This window comes from Sinohyriopsis cumingii, unplaced genomic scaffold (genome assembly GCF_028554795.1).
Source record: "Sinohyriopsis cumingii isolate HCF-2022 unplaced genomic scaffold, ASM2855479v2 utg001825l, whole genome shotgun sequence".
Taxonomy (NCBI): Eukaryota; Metazoa; Mollusca; class Bivalvia; order Unionida; family Unionidae; genus Sinohyriopsis; species Sinohyriopsis cumingii.
In genome coordinates this window covers 918,781-938,467 of record NW_028316064.1, presented here as the reverse complement: position 1 = coordinate 938,467, position 19,687 = coordinate 918,781, and positions in this window count along the sequence as shown.

Here is a 19,687-nt window from a genome sequence, read left to right as displayed (position 1 = left end):
AAATAGCTAAATGATTTGCGGCCCATATATCATTTAAATTATCTAACGTACTTTTCAGAAACATATGTTTAGGATCCCACTTGTTTATTGTTGATTGCTCAGGTGGAAGATCTTTTTCTTCCTGTAATTGCTTGGCTTTTCTTTCTTCTTCTTGTAATCGCTCCTTTTTTTCTTCTTTTTCTCTTTTTTCGTGCAACGCACTAGTTTTCTCTTCTTGTTCTTTTTGATATATTTTTCCTACGAAATTTGTATAATTCTGATCATCGGTATTAATAGGTTTTCTCACGGAGGCAAAATATACGATTGGAATCCAATCTTTTTCTTTTATTTTATCAACATATTCTGGTTTCATAAAATCTTTTCTGGTCCCAAAACCAAACCTGGCAACACCAATTAATTCCCTCTCGTCTTTGAAAAAATTAAGAGCTTGTTCGCTAAAATATTCGTGAGGAAGAGGTTGAGATTTTTCTTTTTCGGGTTCAATTGATATCTTTTTTTTTCAATTTTCACAGGTGGAGGTCCCTTAAGTTGAGGCGGTGGCGGCCTTTGTGACGCATATTTATTAATCAGATCAATAAACATAATATAATCAGGATCATCACCTTTGACCGATTTGACACCTTTATACGTATAATATATCCATCTTGCCCACTCCTCGCGAGATACACCTTCGACATATTCAGGTTTTATAACCTTTCTTCGCCGATTGATATCGAAATTTTCTACGGTGAATCTAACTACTTCGCTTGGATCCATTTTTTTTATACGATCAACAACTTCGTCGATAAATTTATCAGCTCCGGAAACTCCACCGACAGTTTCTTCTTCTTCTTCTTCCTCCTCCGTTTGCGTAGCCATCCCCGCCTCTGCTTGCGTAGCCATATCTGCCGCTACCGGTCTAGGTGCCGGCACAGTTTGTTCCTCAATTTTCTTTAGTACGGGAAGAATTCCGCGTTTTCTTACTTCAGGATCTTTAATATCACCAAATACTACTCGTTCAGTCGCTTCAGTGACAGGCTTGAATATTTCCGAAAATAATTCGCTAAATCCATGTTTTGCGTCTTTATACGCCTTAATTTTTGTTTTGAGAGATTCTCTCACAGGAATATATGTTTTTAGTGCAGCCAATCTTTCTCGTGCTATTCTGGCAGAATGTGGTTCTCCAACGCTCATTATTATTTGTATATGAATAATTTCAATTTATCTTCAAAAATAATTCGCTCCGGCACAGATGTTTTTGTGTACACACCCGATGCATGGGGGTCTGAAAATCACCAAAATAAGCCCCTGTAGCAGCCCTTGAAAATGAAAATAAAGGTCACCACGAAATTATTTATTGTAGAAGGGTTCAATTTCGTTGGAAATTAAGGTCTGTGACTCTCTTCTGCTGCTCGAAACGTAAAATGAAGCTTGTACAGTATATTGTGTGGTAAACATCTGATCTATAAAACATCTGTCCACTCAACATGCTAAATGCATGCATATATGATCGACTATAACACATTACGGTTGTTCCAAACGACATCCTTACGACTAATCGTCGGTTTTAACATAGCATTGGTATCAATTAATAGCGTGATCAATTTGAAACTATTAGCATTACTGTTAATATGACCATTTCACAAAAAGCATGCAAAAATAGAATGAATTAATTCAACTGCGTATGGAATAGACCTTTTTGCAATAACGCACGATTCCCTCATATTTTCTTTAACCAGTCCTTTTCTTGAAAATTTTCGGCAACGTGTTTGAACAAGTATATACCATTAGTGTTAGAGATGTAAACTAGGTAAATTATAAATTATTTGTACATTCATTAAACATAACTTGTACATTCTTGTCGTATTTTCTTCTTACAGCCGATGCTTACTACATTTCATTACATGGGATATCGTCTCGTGGGTCAGTGGTTCTTTCCGGGGTTTCCCAGGGTTCTTCCTCCACTATGTATACTGGCCACCACGTATTGCCTATCTTGTGCTGAAAAGTGGAGTTAAACCCTACAACAACATCAATACATGGGTCGCAATCCATAACTGGGTTGCCATGATGTTTTGATTTGGTTGCCTTGATCAACATTAATAATTGGACGTTTTAGAAAAAAGTATGATTGAGCAGGTGCGAATTTTCCCAAGGATTGCTTGTAATGTATATATCCAATTGCATGTGGGTTTGAATGATCGCAAAGATCCCAAATGAAGGTGTAATCTGACTATATAAGTAAGCAAATTTTGTATGTGGCCTCCCTAACTTGTACTGTTTGAAGTATTGTAATAAATGCAAGTTTATTTACTTTCCGATTTTCTTAAAGTATCACTGGACACGTATTCAATATATATCTCTTGGTATTTGGTTATTTATATAGGCTTGTTATGTTTCAATACTTCCTACTTTTTAAAGTGTCACATTTATGTTATCCTCTTTACTTTGCTATGTTCTCACATATTTTAGACTTTGTCCTAGTCAGTATATAATATCCTATGTTGTATAACGTAATTGAGAAATGCAGATCAATACAGTTCATATAAACTGACCCATTCATCCGAAGTAGGTGATGATGTTTCAGGGAACACATCAGCATAATCTAACCTGTCATTCCATCTTTAACATATGACTTAGTCTACATCGCCTTATGTGTCCTTGTTTTTTATTTTACTTCTGAAATCGTACAATTTGCCGTTTTGATTTTGATTTCCAGGCATATTTCACAATACTTGATTTAGCGTATCTGGTACGTAATTATGATTTAGGTTAGCAGGTGTAAATATTCCCAATACGTGCATTTATAGGCCTTAAACTAAGTGCTAATTGAACATAAAAAGTAATTTTAGCTGCTACTATTTGCATCTATGTGATATATTTGGTTTAGTCTCTCCCTCCCACTCGATCGATTGATTTCTTCAATGTCAAGCGTAGCATTTGTAGTGGATTAGATATTGCACCTCGCAATATACCTGCTGCATCTACAAACAGTTCATATTTAAGCAAAGATGATGAAATTAGCCTTATTCATTTTGAATTCTGTACAAACTGTAAAATATCCACTTGTTAATGCAGTATCTTTGAAATATTATAGTTTTATATGTTAAAATGCTATACAGTCGAGCCTACTGCTTAATACAAGCTTATTCGGTTTGTAGAAGTTCAGACCTCATTGAACGAAAATGAGACGGACAGGTACACACACACTCATCTCTCTCTCTGCATATATATATATATATATATATATATATATATATATATATATATATATATATATGTGTGTGTGTGTGTGTGTGTGTGTGTGTGTGTGTGTTAACCTCGTTAATCAGGTCACCATTTATGCGCTATCTATACATAATTCAACGGAACGGAATTCCTAAACGTTAAATAACGGGAATCAAAATGAGGGAACATAGTCTAAAATTGCTATATAACGTTCCCCGATAATCCTGAAACAATCTGTCTAAAAATAATGACATTCGAGGAATCGTATTTGAAAACAAAGTCAATCTGATAGCACATATCCATGGAAGCATATTTGAAGGTGTATTTAGTCTAGTGGCACGTTAAGGCTATACATTGATCAAGTGATCATGTGCGTGTGGAAACACTTCTAGTAAACTGAACAATTGTATAAAGAATGTCTGTTTTTGCTAATCGTCGAAGAGGATGTTCATAATTAAATAAATGTATTGGAATAAAAAATCCTCTACACGTTTGACATAACATACGTTTGACACATTAAGTGTGACATTCGGTCCCTTTGGTATTAACTATTTGTATGTAAAAATCAGTTTTCCTATGTGTACAAAGATAAACTTGATTAATTTAAGCTGTGCACAGTAAGAACATTCATTGCAGGATATAAAACGATACCACGTATGGGTTCATTTAGCAGCTTTTGCAGCCGCTTTATCAGGTAGAGTTATTTTTAGCCCGGATCAGCTACTTTAATGTTTCCTTGGGAAACCCACGTAAAGCACATATCCTCTAGGCATGACGTAATCAAAAAAGTGCATATTGATGCATACTGTCCTGCATTTTAGGTGGGTATATGTGTTTCACGGCAACTGTTTGCAAATGTGTTCTGAAAAACCTGATATTAATATGCTTCATATTGTTTCTAAATTTAGTAGGTTTTATTTAACGATATTTTCACATAGGTAGGACAGTGTTCTAAATGAAAACTTATCGAAAATGTGTGACCGGTGTAGTGATCTGCATATAATTTAATATAATTACCTATATCAATATTGTTATATCTCATAAAACATTGTAACTTATTTTGAAGAACGTCAAAATCAGACTTTATGATTGAACTATGTCTATTTATGTATAATATCATAACAATCCTTCTACAAATTTTCTGTTCTTGAATACAATTCAAAAACATTATACATCATTGATTAAATTATCTATTTCATGTTATTGAACGTATCGTGTAGTTTATATGAAATTTCTATTTAACAGTTATAAATCAGATTGCTGCCTCTCAAAGATCGGTCCTGTTAAGACAAAACTAAACTTCCTCTCTTGATTCTCGGTATAAGACACGGTAACTATTCATACGTAAACATAGTATATTATTAGTCTTCTTTCGTTCATTTTAGCCTTGTTTAATTGTGATAACATTATGAGGTACTTAATTAACTGATGACTATTCCGCCAAATTTTGCCACAGATTATGCGCCGCTACACAAATCGTACAGTAACTCTCACAGTGAGAAACACATATCGGCAAAACAGGTATGAACTAAATGGACGATAAAAAGATTCGTAATATCTTTTGAATAACATCGGTATTAAACTACTGAAACAATGGAAGTTTGGTTTGTCATCAACAAACATATCCACTTGGCATGCTTAGTGCTGAAATACAACCAAAGGTTTAAACATTTTTTTTTATGAGATAGATAGATCAATATATAGATAGATAGACAGAGAGATCGATAGATATATAGATAGATAGATAGATAGATATAAGGATGGATATATATATATATATATATATATATATATATATATATATATATATATATATATATATATATATGCGTGTGTGTGTGTGCTAACCTCGTTAATCCGGACAACCATTTATGCGCTATCCATACATAATTCAACGGGAACTGAATTCTTAAAGGTTAAATAACGGGAATCAAAATGGGCGAACAGAGTCTAACATTGCTATAATACTTGCCCCGATAATCCTGAAACAATCTGTCCAAAAAATAATAAAATTCTAGGAATCGTATATGACAACAAAGTCAATCCGATATCACAGATCCACGTAAGCATATTTGAAAGTGTGTCTAGTCTAGTACAACGTTAAGGTTGTAAATTGTTAAAGTGAGCATGTGTGTGTGGAAACACTTCTTGTAAACTGACCATATTGTAACCAGCAATTGTATAAAAAAAGTCTGTTTTTGATAATCGCCGACGTTTGATGTAATATACGTTTAATACATTAAGTGTGTCATTTGGTCCCTTTGGTGTTAACTAGTTGTATGTAAAAATCAGTTGTGTTATGTCTGTAAAGATAAATTTGATTAATTTAAGCTTTGCACAGGAAAGACCTTCATTGCATGATATAAAGCGATGTCAAGTATTGGCTCATTAGCAGCTACCTTAATGTGTCCTTGGGAAACCCACGTAGATCCCATGTCCTGAGGGCACGAAATAATCAATAAAGTGTAAATATATGCATAATAACCTGCATTTTAGCTGAGTATATGTGTTTCACGGCAGATGTTTGCAAATGTGTTCTGAATAACCTGATATTACTGTGCTTGTTATTGTTTCCAAATTGAGTAGGTTTTGTTATATCATCCAACACATTATTTTCACGGAGATAGGACAATGTTGGAATGAACTGTGTGATCGGTGTAGTGATCTATGTATAATGTAATATAATTACGTATATCAATATTGGTATATCTCAAAAACCATTGGAACTCATTTTGAAGAACGTCCAAATCTAACAACTTTGATATATTATCGTGAAAAAAGAAATATTAATAATATCCTAACAATCCTTCCACATATTTTCTGTTCTTGAATAACATCCAGAATGATAGAACTGCATGCTCTAAAACAATGTACAATATACATCATTGATTTAATTATCTCTATAATGTTACTGAAAGTATCGTGCAATTTATATGATGGTGTTACTTAACAGTTATAAATCAGATTGCTGCCTCTCAAAGATCGGTGCTGTTCCAGACAAAACTAAACTTCATCTATTGATTCTCGGTATTAGACACGGTAAGTACTCGTACGTGAAAATAGTATATTATTTATTTTCTTTCGTTCGTTTTAGCCTTGTTTAATCGTAATAATATTATGAGATACTTAATTAACTGTTGACTATTCCGCCAAATTTTGCCACAAATTATATGCCGATACACAAATTTTACAGTAACTCTTACAGTGAGAAACACATATCGGCAAAATATGTATGAACTAAATGGACGATAACACGATTCGTAATATATTTTGAATAACATCAGTATCAAACTAATGAAATAATGAAAGTTTGGTTTGTCATCAACAATAATATCCACATGGAATGCTGAGTGCTGAAATTCAACCAAAGTTTAAAGGTTTAAACATTGTTTATGATATATATATATATATATATATATATATATATATATATATATATATATATATATATATATATATATATATATATATATATATGTATATATATATATATAGATAGATAGATAGATCGATAGATAGATAGGCAATAAAAATGTTATCTATACAAATGTGAGAGAATTTTCATTTACGAATTCATGAGTGATTAACTCGTGAACAGTGAGGTAGGCTAGTTCAGCACAAGTATCCCTACTAAACCATCTTAACTACTAACAGCAAATATTCAGATATTAGCAGGAAATACTCATCCATATTGTATTATAGGCTTTGGGTATCAGTGGTGCAATTTGCCTATTTCAAGTTGGATTTGTAATCAGATCAAAGTACTTATGAGATAAAACACGACTTGCATTGCTTACTCTAAAGTAAATAACATTATAATTGTTACATTTGGGGTCATTATAACATTCTACTAATCAATCGAACTGTAAAATATAAATTATTATTATTAGCCAATTGAAACAACAAAAACGAAAACATTACAAGTGGAAGAGGTACATAAGCATACTTTTACTGAAAATTTGAGAACTGATGGTAACAATGGTTTTGGTAAGTCATAGACGTTCTTATGCTAAACTGTTTGTTTAAAGTCTTATTTTCTTGACTGATATGGTCTATATCTGAATATAATGCATCCAATAGCGGACAGCAAAAAACCCATATTAAATGGTCAATGACCCAAAATTAAATTGTCTTAGTTTATTGTTTCTTCTTTTTATACATTTCTATTGTGAAAATATTTTATCACGTTATCATATATCCTCCAGAATAGTATTATCTATGTGGCGATGATACTTAATATGAACTTAATGTATACATATCATGTTTTAATTTGATACACATTATATCAAAGTTTTAACCTATACGTTCTAACTCACTGGAGAACAACTGTGGTATTTTCTTTAATTATTACACATTGATCAGCTTTGGATAACGGTTCAACAACATGTTATTTGCTTTTAGTATAACCTGCTCTCATATTGTCTTCTCTCTGATTGAACGGATGACGGTTGTGAAGGTCTGAGTTCATTAAATTAGTAAATGTAGGTTGGAAATTTGTTCATGATTCCATATATCGCATATGTTCATTATAGTGTGTTAACAGTTCGGCCGTTGCTTATAACCGTTGAAAACCATAAACAGCAAATCAATGAAAGCCTGTAACTAAATGACTCTCAAGGTTCTAAAACAAACTATCTGTATCGCAATGAATGCTATATTAAATATAAGTCCTTAAATTTAATATCACTTTTTTATATTATATCATGCATTAAGGAAATTATTTCTAAATAATTGAAAGCTGCATAAGAGAAATGTATGCAGATATATGTACGGTTGGAATGCAATTTCATCAAATTATCAAAAGCAATTGTATGAATTGCCGCTATTGAAAATTGTGCACATGCATCCGGGAACGATCTAATGGATTGCTGAGACGTAAACTGGCAATTAAAGCTAGTATTGTATGAACGATGGAAAAAAGACTTATAATGTGAATGTCGAAGGCATGTACACATTTCTTCTATTCATCCATATCTAATGTCGATAAAAGTACAAGATTAATCATTGAGTATTCTGCATCTTGACGTGTATATTAAAATGTAGAACATGTCCATTTAATATAAGATGCCTGATCTGGCTTTCCATACTAATTATTAATTTGTGATACAGTATCGCATATTTAATATCGCACACATAAACATTCAGTCTTGCACCCACAGCCAGGAACTACTTTTCTGACTTGAAATATTCAATAATAGTGAGTCTATAAAATAAAGGAAATACATTATTGCTATACTTTTAATTATTGAAATATGCCACTCCTGTAGTATTATGAAATATAGCCATACTGGTTGGAAATAGCCTCTTTTGCATAGGAGATAATGGAAGCCTACCATAGGAAGCGACTGGTTGGAAATAGCCTCTTTTGCATAGGAGATAATGGAAGCCTACCATAAGAAGCGACAAACAGTCAATGTATTCATTTCACAGTGTCTAGACCGAGAAATTCGAGTTAACTGAGATGGAAAACACAATAAGACATAATCTTTGACGATGAGTTCTCAGAAGAAGCCGGTGTGCAAAGTGACATTAAACAGAACAAGACAGACAAACAAATCAAGAAAAAGTAATAAAGATTCAAAGAGCCGTGTAAATGTTCAAGGATTGTTAGAATTGTTCTTTAACTCCCAAGACATTCCACGATGCAAATCATCTTAAATACTAGATGTAACTAAAATATTTTTTATGTTCCAGTTTCAAAAATATCGTCTGCGAAATATATATTGTTAAATAGCAAGTTTAAATGGAGTATCTTATAATTTGGTTGTTAAAATTAAAGAAAAAAAGAATTTGCTTAAAATCGTCTGAGCACAAAACTGTCAAACAATTGCAACACAAATATAGATATAACACGTATATCAGCAGCTGTTTAGCTTGTGCAGCAAATATGAAATAATTACATCTTTTACAATGTTATCGGGACGTTTTAACCAATCGGGCAAATGGTGGGAACTATGATCCTTTTTTATTCTCGTCCATTTAAAGTGGAAAATAGTAAGAAGAAAACAGAACAATATTACAATATAGTTTATAATTTCTTTTTAAAATGTATCCAAATAAATATTAAAGATACAGTCCCCGTGATACAAAAGAGACCGGATCTTCTATTATTTAATGGCTATTTGCTTAAAGTATCACTTTAAGTTTAATGCATCAATACTTTTTGGATTCATTGAAAACATAAAACTAAAAGTTATGTATTGTAACCTAATGAGCATTCTGTATAAATGCATACTTTATTACTGTCTGCGAAATTTGCACTGACATATTTTGGAACTCTTTTCAATAAGTCTAGAGTAATAAAAAGGGTAATTTGCTGGTCCAAAACTATTATTCAATTTAATAAGTAATTACACATATATTTGTTCGTGACTGCAGATTAAATCCCTTCACATGTCCCATACATCATATTTAAAAATCAAAGCTAAATAGTAAATTAATATATGCAATGCCGACCTATCGATTAAGCAGATGCACACTGTATATATAGGCTTAGCCCCGTTACGTATATCAGGGATGTACGATATATTTCATAAAACACTAAATTGACTAAATCATTGTTCTGTATAAAATTATGCATTAAAAAAGAATTCAAAGAATGTTTGACAGAAAATTGAATATTTTAAAATAAAAAACACATAATTGCTTTGTTCTAAGTCTGGATAAATAACTCGTTGATACACAAGTCGCTCTCTGAAGGCCTCGACATTTATTAGCCATATTAAACTAGTTATTTCCGCCCATTAGGAACAAAACACATATTTAGCTTGGCTTTGAATAAGCCAGTCAAAACCAAATTAATCTTACCAATACAAACGTTGTATCACTGATTACCACTGTAGCAGAATATACTGCTCACTTTTCTGTTATTTATATACAATTCGTAATAAATGGAAATTAGCAATCTACATGCTTGAGCAAACAATATTTAAATTACGCAATGTTATAAAATGTGATACATAAAATATATACAAGACATTCAAGCAGAAAAATGATGAAATAACTTAAAGCCTAAATGATAATATATGTATTTGCATATAATTAATATATGCCAAGAATTGAATATTTCTTGCATGGCAATGTGACCGAAAGCGACAGAAAGATTCAACCAGTGTTGAAAAATAGAGGTGTGTGATCATTACTGCATGAAAGAGAAGACAACATGAGCTATAATGCACATTCAGGAAGTATACGAAAATGAAGAAATCTTAAAATGATTAGAAAAGCAAAATACAGGTTAATAAGATCAGCGAACCAGCAAAGACTAAAACGAATTAGAAAGATGAAACAGCAAATACAACTGCAAAATTACTATAGTATTTACTGACAATCCTAAGATGTTACAATTCTCTGTATGTAATCAGACGTTCCTCTACGTTTTGCTCAGTCATGTCGAAACATAAAAAATATCAAAAGCAAACTCAGAACATTTGATTCAGTAATCTTTCACCTTTGCCTAAATATTAAGTATAGACTATTGATTTTACTTGGTACGGGGATAGGACAAAAATGAAAGCACAAAGATGTAATTATTCAAGTAATAATTCATAAAAAAATGAGGAGTATTATATTAATTTCACATCTTGATTAACCCATATCCAAATTCTAAAATGTTACTGGTATCATTAATTGGTATTTCAAAGCGATAACAATCACGTGTTTGAACTTTAGAGTGACAACTATACAAACTTAAATGATCGGGTAAAATCAACACACCTGACTAACCAATTAAAATCAAATAGACTCACCCATTAGTCTAAATTTATTTTAATTCTGCTGGATAAAAGAAAATAAATGAAAACAAGTAAAAATACTGCTTTTTTAATATGGGGTGGTATAAGAAGGTACGTACTATTATGTACCCATTAAAAATCTCTCTAGAGAATATCGCATATTTAGAAGAGAAATGAAATAATGAAATTTCCATAACTCAAAATGCAAATCTTGCCTTAATATTATAATGCAATTAAATATGTTTTTTCATGTGCCCCAGATAGATTATGGTGGCATTTCTTGGTGCCTTTTATTCACTGTCAGTTTTATCTTTGTTGATTTAATTTTGCTTCAACATATAAATCGTGAATATGACCGTGGCGGAGTCAACGGTGAATTCCATATCCACGGTGTAGACACAATTTCTGAGCGATTTAAAGATTGGCTGTGTAAATAATTTGGCGGTCTCATGTGAAATGATTCGAAACTGACTTATAGTTGGTACTGGTACATCAGAGTGGTCCCAATGGTTGATTTATATTAGATCTGTAAGGAGATTCAATTTGGGTGTATACAAGGGACTGGTTATGCTGTTATTTTGAAGTAGATATTCGTCAGCAAGAAAAAAGAAAAAGGCCACTATCAATGTTGGCATCACTGTTCAAATTATCAGACATCCGTTCAGACAATTCCACTACATCATCATCGTGGTCGTAATCCATCAGTTACATGTAATGATGCATATAATCAACACAAACACAAACGACGGTTAACACTGTTTAATCCACGGTACTTAACCTATGCATCTATATTAACTATTTAATTATAAATAAGCCTGCTGCCAAAACAAATCTTGGATTCTAGATTCTTGCTTCAAAAGTGTCGGTATCTTTTCCCCAATGATTGCCTATGGGCAACGACTTGAATAATAAGAGAACAGACTAGTACACTATATATAAATAACATCTTGATCTATCAGCAGGAAGTTGGAATAAAACACTGAAATGAAAGCCATCAATATTTATTAGTATAGAGCATATGCTCGAGGTTTGGTTTTGGTGGCTTACCGTATACCATCAGTTGTTGTGATAATTTAGAGTTACTAACCTCATCATTGCTCTCATAGAAATTTGCATTGGCGTATCAACATCGACTGGCCAATACGTCAGCTGAACTTGGTTTCCATTCCCCACCAGTTTTATTTATGTCATTTTAGCTTCGAATTTGGTATTTATTTCGATTTGTTCTTTCATAACAGCATTATACGTACCAGATTTCATTATATTATTTGATCACAGCGCATTGCAGACTCGAAATAAAATTTAATGTCCACTTCAGAAATTGTAAGTTTACTAGTTAGATCAACACAAGTAACAAGCCCACCTGAATTAATGTCAGTAATACCCCGGCTGGTAAACTTGGCCAAACTCGCTTCGGTAAAGCATTTTGTCAGCTCCACTCCATCGCTGCGTCGTGTTGCGTAGTATTAGTAAATAGTAATATAAATTTTGTATAATCTTAAGCATACGTCCTAAAAGAAATATGCATGTATTCTACTTCCCTGCAAGCACAGTGATCGTCGCAAAGGGTGAAAATGTAATCAAAAATTGAACTGTCAGCGTTAATAATGAAAAGAAATTCCTTGTTTTCATTGAGAGCGGATACCTTATTTTATTTTATGCAAACCATGCCGTAATGGACCTCAAGAGGTTCGCTCTAATCAATGTAAATAAACATGTCGTTGTAATGGCAATGTTCGATTAACATTCCCTGTGGGAGCCAGGCCTTGTAAAATTATGGATAGATGTCGATCACAGATCAAATGTCAGACGGGCTCCAATATATAACATCGTTCTTTCAATAGGGTATGAGCAGTCTAGTGGAACACGTTTCTACCAAGCCTGCAGTATGTGCGATTCTGTGTTTGACTTTCGCTGCTAGGAAAATAAGTATGCATGTCAGACATGGGATACATATAATGGGTCTTCACATGTCTTCACAAAATGTAATAAATACACCAAACAGATGATGATGATGATGATGATGATGACGATGATGATGATGACCGTCACATATTTTGAAGTTTGTTGGCACAATGGAAGATAAGGTAGGGTAAGGTAAGGTAAGGTACGGTACGGTACGATACGGTACGATACGGTACGGAAAGATACGGAAAGGTAAGGTAAGGTAGGGTAGGGTAGGGTAGGGTAGGGTAAGGTAAGGTAAGGTAAGGTAAGGTAGGGTGGGGTAGGGTAGGGTACGGTAGGGTAGGGTAGGGTAGGGTAGGGTAATGTAAGGTAAGGTAAGGTAAGGCAAGATTGTTGTTGTTGTGGGTTTAACCCCATTTTTCAGCACATGATAGGCTATGCATGGCGGCCAGTATTAATGATGGAGGAAGACCCCGGAAAAAAACCGGGAAGAACCAGCGACCCAAGAGAAGCTACTGGCAAGCTTTCTCACATATCCACATTGGCCGAATCGTAGATTCGAACCTACGCAGACAGAGGTGAGATGGCAGTTATCCGTAACGGAGAGCGCTTAAGACCACTCGGCCACTCGGGGCCCCGGTCCGGTTCGGTCCGGTCCGGTCCGGTAAGGTAAGGTAAGGTAAGGTAAGGTAGTACTTACTTAACTTTGGCATGGTTTAAATCAACAAGTCAATATAAGCTCTAGTGAGCTTCTCCCAACCTTACATAAACCAAATAAGGCATTACCACAATTATGATTGACAAGACATCGTACACATCAATACAGAGTTGGACAAAACACATAAGGAATGATTTAAGACATGAGCAAACACTGAATTTTAAGAGTCAGTGGACAAAAGGACAATTAAGTATATAAGATAATTTTTACAAAAATGTTTATTATAATACAAATTTAAAGTAAATGCACAATCACCAGATATGGCTAAAATTCATGCCGCAGAAACGTGTATGCCTTACTTAATAAGAAAGTAGCTAACAGTAAGGCACTTGATTTGCACATAAGGCAACGACAGATCAAGAAATACAACGCTAACAACAATAATAACTGTCTTCGTACGGGTGGGAGTATTATTTAAAGATAATACACTTAAAGTCCGTATCATTCCATTGTATAATTAAATATCTAAATTAATTAAAGTTCGCCAGCTCTCGAACGAGGCTTGGCAGCTCATTTAAGAGAGTGCAGCTGCATATCTAACAAAAATATTGCCAACTATTGATGTTTTAATTCTCAGACATCCAAAACGTTTGAATATCTAAAATTAGCTAGCAAGTTTATTACCAATACGTTTGAAGACAGATAGTTGCCGAAAAGCTTTCCTGCAGATATTATATTTACATCTGAGTCGAATCGAAGTTGATAGTCAGTCTCAATTCCAAGTAGTTTAATAATATCTTCACTTTACAACACTGCCTATTTTAAATGCAGAACTCATACTGAACGTCTTTTTTTACCGACAGCTTGCTTGAAACTTTCCAGGGTTGGTTTGCGGTTTGTTTATAGTAAACCTGTGAATCAGAAGATTCTACTCTGCTTCAAGTGTGTTAATTAGTGTTAAAATCTGGAGAGGAGAAAGACAAAGTGTTATGGTAGGCATAGTTATTTAAAGAGCCATTTCTAACAAAATAGAAGATATAGTTCATCAAAACATTCAAACGTTATTGTCGAAGGATGAGGAACCCCTTTTTGAATTTCCGACCAACTATTCACGACCCACGCAACTTAATTTGCTGCTTCCGATTTGACAGCTCAGTAAGAGCCCTACTGAGTCATTTGACACACCAGACGCCATTAATTTGCAAATCAGGATACCATGAGGGAGGCAGTCGGAAGGTTTGAATGAGTTCGTCCGGACTGCAGCTGCATATCTGATTTCATGTCTTCTACTATCTTCAATCAAGCGTAACCGAGTCTAACATCCAAGACCTTTAAAATGTTTATAAAAATGTTCTCAAACCATAATGTTAACTGGGTCTTAATTGATATCTCAAACAGTTGTGATATAATGGGTGAGATACTGATCGGTCTATAACTACTTTTATCAAGAGTATTGTCGTTTTTTAAACTAGAAACCGCTTGAGTTTCTTTCTGACGATTATAACACATATTTGAGTCTTTGATATTTGCATCATCGCTGCAAAGGTAACTTACGTATTACGTTACATTTGTATATATCAGGCAGTAATATTTGAAGTCAAAGGTGAACCAGCCAGTAAATCAATGTCCCGGTAGCAGGGGATGTTCAAGGTAATGTGAAATGTGGCAGACAATTAAATACAGTTGCCAAGAGCTGATTGAATATAGTTGTACGGAAGAGTGTCCTTGAAGCTGCAGATGTTATCCCTTGGGTCTCTAATACACAGCATTGTGCAGCCGTGCATGCCAGTTGTACCTAAAATAAAGTTAATATGATTTTAGAAAAAATAGTTTTATAAATATAACTTTAAGCCCAGTTACATGACTATATTGATCTTTATTTGAAATAAAAATATATTTATGGTATAAAATCGAAGCCATATTGGATATAGTTTATAATTTAAGAATTAGAACCATTACCATAACGGAACATGTTATCCCCGTTTTTACATGTTGGATGATATCACTAGGTAATAGCAATATTTGCCTGTCATATATATACGAATGCTGCCTTACATATATGGCCTATCTAGATTCTTAACTCTTCTGGGTTTTTAGCATCCATATATCTCATCTTATGATGCACGATTTTAAATTTAGATTGGACGTATTGACGTTGTGTTATAATATAATATTTGCAATTATTGTTTTGTATGGAGAGTTTTAAGCAAAATAATATTTTTTAGGCGGACATTATTTCATTTTCACCATCTATCATTTCGAAACAAAACAATATTTGATATTGTCATTTTATCAATTTATTTGTAAAATGTGAGGTTTACCAACATGTAACCCGTCTTTACAGTTAAACGTTGCACCTAATTCCTACCAACACTGGCCCATGACTCACTTTACTATCTTTGCACGATGTTTCAAAATTTGCATTAAGTCAGGATCTTGAGACACGTTACTAAAATAACTGCATGGAATTGCTAAACCTATCTGTATTTAAATGACAAACATATAGCATAAGGTGCAAAATATACGAATTCAGGATCAATTAGTAGAAAACGTGCATTATAACCCGCAATGTTGAAACCTTCAGTAACTTGGTATCTGCTGGTTACATTCGCTTGATGTTTGTTAACACCAACATTTAATTTTACAACATATATCTTGTCAGAATTATAAGTTTCAGTGAACATGAATATTCCCATAGTCATTCATTGCATCACTGTGATTGTTTTAATGTAATGGCATGGGTGCAAAAAGTGTCTACGTACATTGTTTGACTCTAGAAAATCATAATATCTTTAGTATACAATGCATCGTCCTTGTCATCGATGTTTATGTTCTGGCAGTATTAAGCCAATCAAACTGAAAAGACTGAGCTGTGTTTGCGGTGAAGGTATGTCAACACGGAAACATATTGCTTCTCTGAATTTGAATCGTCCAAATGCGTGAATGTAATCCTGGGATTGCTAGTGTTGATTGAATGAGATTGTATGTGTTTTTTATGACCCTGCCTTATGCAATTATTTGCACCACAGCCAAATGATGTCAACGATTGTTGATTATCCAGCTGGCAAAACGTAATAGAACGTCGACATCGTTACAGATCATCGTTACAGACCAGATAATGCAAATAATCCGTCATTGCACAAATTGTATATGAATATAAACTATGTATGGTCCATGTAAATGCAAATAAAAATCGACATATATTTCTCCTTCGCAATAACGCCACTATCTTCAGCTACAATTTCTACATCAATAATCATCTCTTCAGACATAACCAACAACTGGAATGCCGTTTAGTCAGTAACGCAAACATGCATTTTCTGTGACAGTTCATTGTGGAATCGAAACCTTTTTCGTACAAACGTTGCAAACAACCTGATCGAAATCCATGGATATGGCGTCTCAACTACTTTAGCTGATCTGTCGAATAAACTTCATGACATCATCCAGAAACTTTCATTGGTAGAACAATTATATCTCTGTCAAATTGTCAAGTAATGGGAAGGAAATTTAAATTTTCTGATTAAATTGTAATTTATAATAAGTCTACTGTTAATTGTTACTAGTTACATAAGTGTGAAATACTTCTTTAACTTGATTATGGCCCTAGTTTGTTTCTGTCCGAACTGAAAGTTACAGCATCTGCAATGTATTGTAGTAAATTTAGAGTATGTGCACTTGGTTGTAGTGCCCCGTTTTAAGCAGTTCTTAGATTTGTGTGATTACTTGTTTGATTATTGAAATTCGGCGCCATGGAAATATTCCTGGCCCGAACTAATGAGCTAATTAATAGGAGCAAACGTCACGGAGTGAAGTGTTAGTGTGTTTCCATGATGTCCTGGCTCACTAGTAGTGAATTCCGACCAAAACCGAATGAATGTCCCTGGAGTAAAATAGTACATATTAAAATCTAATGGTATACATTGGTAGCGTGACTGCAAGGACAGTACTTACGGTATTAAACCGGTAAATTACACAAGGGCATAAATAAAAAGGACTTGACAGACACCGTTTATGTCGCCATGTGGGCGAATATGGTGCAGTTACATCGGCGAAATGTGCCTGGAAAGCATACATTGACTGGCCTAAGGTGGCGGAGTTAAAATAGTTCCCATTGTTAAGGAGTACTCATATATGTTCTAAGGCGTGAACGGTTGGTGGTACGGAAACATAATGAAGCCAAAAGACGCAGATGTACGGTTGATAGATAGTTGGCAGTTTGGTTTATCTGTGGTCTTGCATTAATTAGAGGAAAACTTAGGTATAGAAGGGACACGTCGGGCTTTCTGATTTACAACTGAGGTTGTATGGAAGTCTTTGGAAAGTCGGGGAAACTTATGACTTCTAGCAAGAATCGCACCAGGGTTTGACAACCGCTCGGTCAAGTAAATACCCGTGTGCGTGTAACAGTATATAATGAAAACGATCTCAGATTGCTGGTAATTTATTTCATCCTGAATTCGTGTATACCGTTTATTAAATTCTAGCTGTCGTTCACCATGATTGGAAAAACTTGTATTCATACAATTAATGCTATATCATTGTCCATTTAAGGTCCGCTATTTCTATTTGCACAACTGTTTAGACAAAGTGCGCTATTATTTTGTTATTTTCAGTGCTACGAAAATAGTAATCTTTCAGTCAGTATTGGAAGATAATCGTCCATTCACTTCTAACAGTCTAAGCAACAGCTGTTACTTGCACAACCTCAAGAGTAATGCATTTTATGTAAATTATTTATGCTATATATGTTATAATAATGATACTTTATTAACTATGAAGGTCGTATATGTCATTGTTATGAACAATATTTCTTATAAAAGATCAAAAAACTCTAGACCTCTTCACTGATTAATATCAAACAACACCAGCAGCAACGAAAATATTTACAACTACCTTAGCGGTCATTTATAATGCTACCACTCATCGTCCCTTCATACTAAGCATCTCCATCATTCATGTACGACATCTTCGTCGCTTTGAACTAAAACTGACGTCGAACTTTTTATTTAAAACATCCATCAATTCAATTTTGAGATTTCGATACCGCCTCTGGGCGGACTACAACTGAACTTGTTGAACTGTCTTTGAATGGGCATGATCTAATTTCCTTAATTGCCATTGACAATAATATATTTGACTTTAGTTTCCTTGTGAATATTAATTTAACATCGACAAATCTACGGAAGCGATAAATTGGCATGCGCTTGGATAAAGCCGGAGTTTGTTAAGGCGATAGAACAAATAGCGGCTGAACTCTTGATGACTTGATTTTAAGAACATTCTCGCGTTTCGATATTATGGATGAAAAAGGAGTAAATTATTCGGTGCATTTCGATATTGTCCCAAGATTTGCTCTTTATTTGTAAGCTAAAGTGTTGTCACGTTTATGTTTTTTTTAAGTTAAGTGTTGTTAGTCTGTACCATACCGTGCTTCCATGTTTAAGACTCTGACCATGAATGTTCCCCTTAAAACATAACTCCTAGGTATTTCTCAAAATATATCCGATAGTTAATACCATCTTTAACAGGAGTAATGAAAATAAACTTCGTATTGGAAGTACTAGAACCCATGCATCGAATTTCAAAGATTCTAACGTCCCTAGAAAAAACATAAAGAGTTTTAAATGAACATTTTCGTATCTTCATCAAGCTTCATTATATTACTACCTACCTACCTATACCAGTTAACACAAGGTTAATCTTGTTCTCACCACATATCCTTTTTTATTCATCATGATCATGGTACATCGTTTAGAGTTTATATCTAGAGAAGTGCCACCAATACTTGCGGAAAAAAGGTGACGTAGTTAAACTTGAATTACTTGAGGAAGATATATCATTTATTTTATGTGTTTGTGTGTGTGTGTGTGTGTGTGTGTGTGTGTGTGTGTGTGTGTGTGTGCGCGCGTTTGTGTCTGTATGTGTTGGTGACTCAGTTAAACACCGATTTAACTTCATTGGCAGTAGACGCAATGAGCGCACAATGGCAAAGCTGTAAACCTGGGAGATTGATGACTGCAAGAACAACTTTATCTCTACGAGGCTAAAAACAATTCTTCAGGTTTGTATGAAATATTCAAGGATTTTTTAATTGGTAGATTGAATAGCGACAAGCTCTCAAATGAGTAGAGAAACTATTTCGGTAGTTTGATGTAAATATTTCTTTTAACTCTAAACA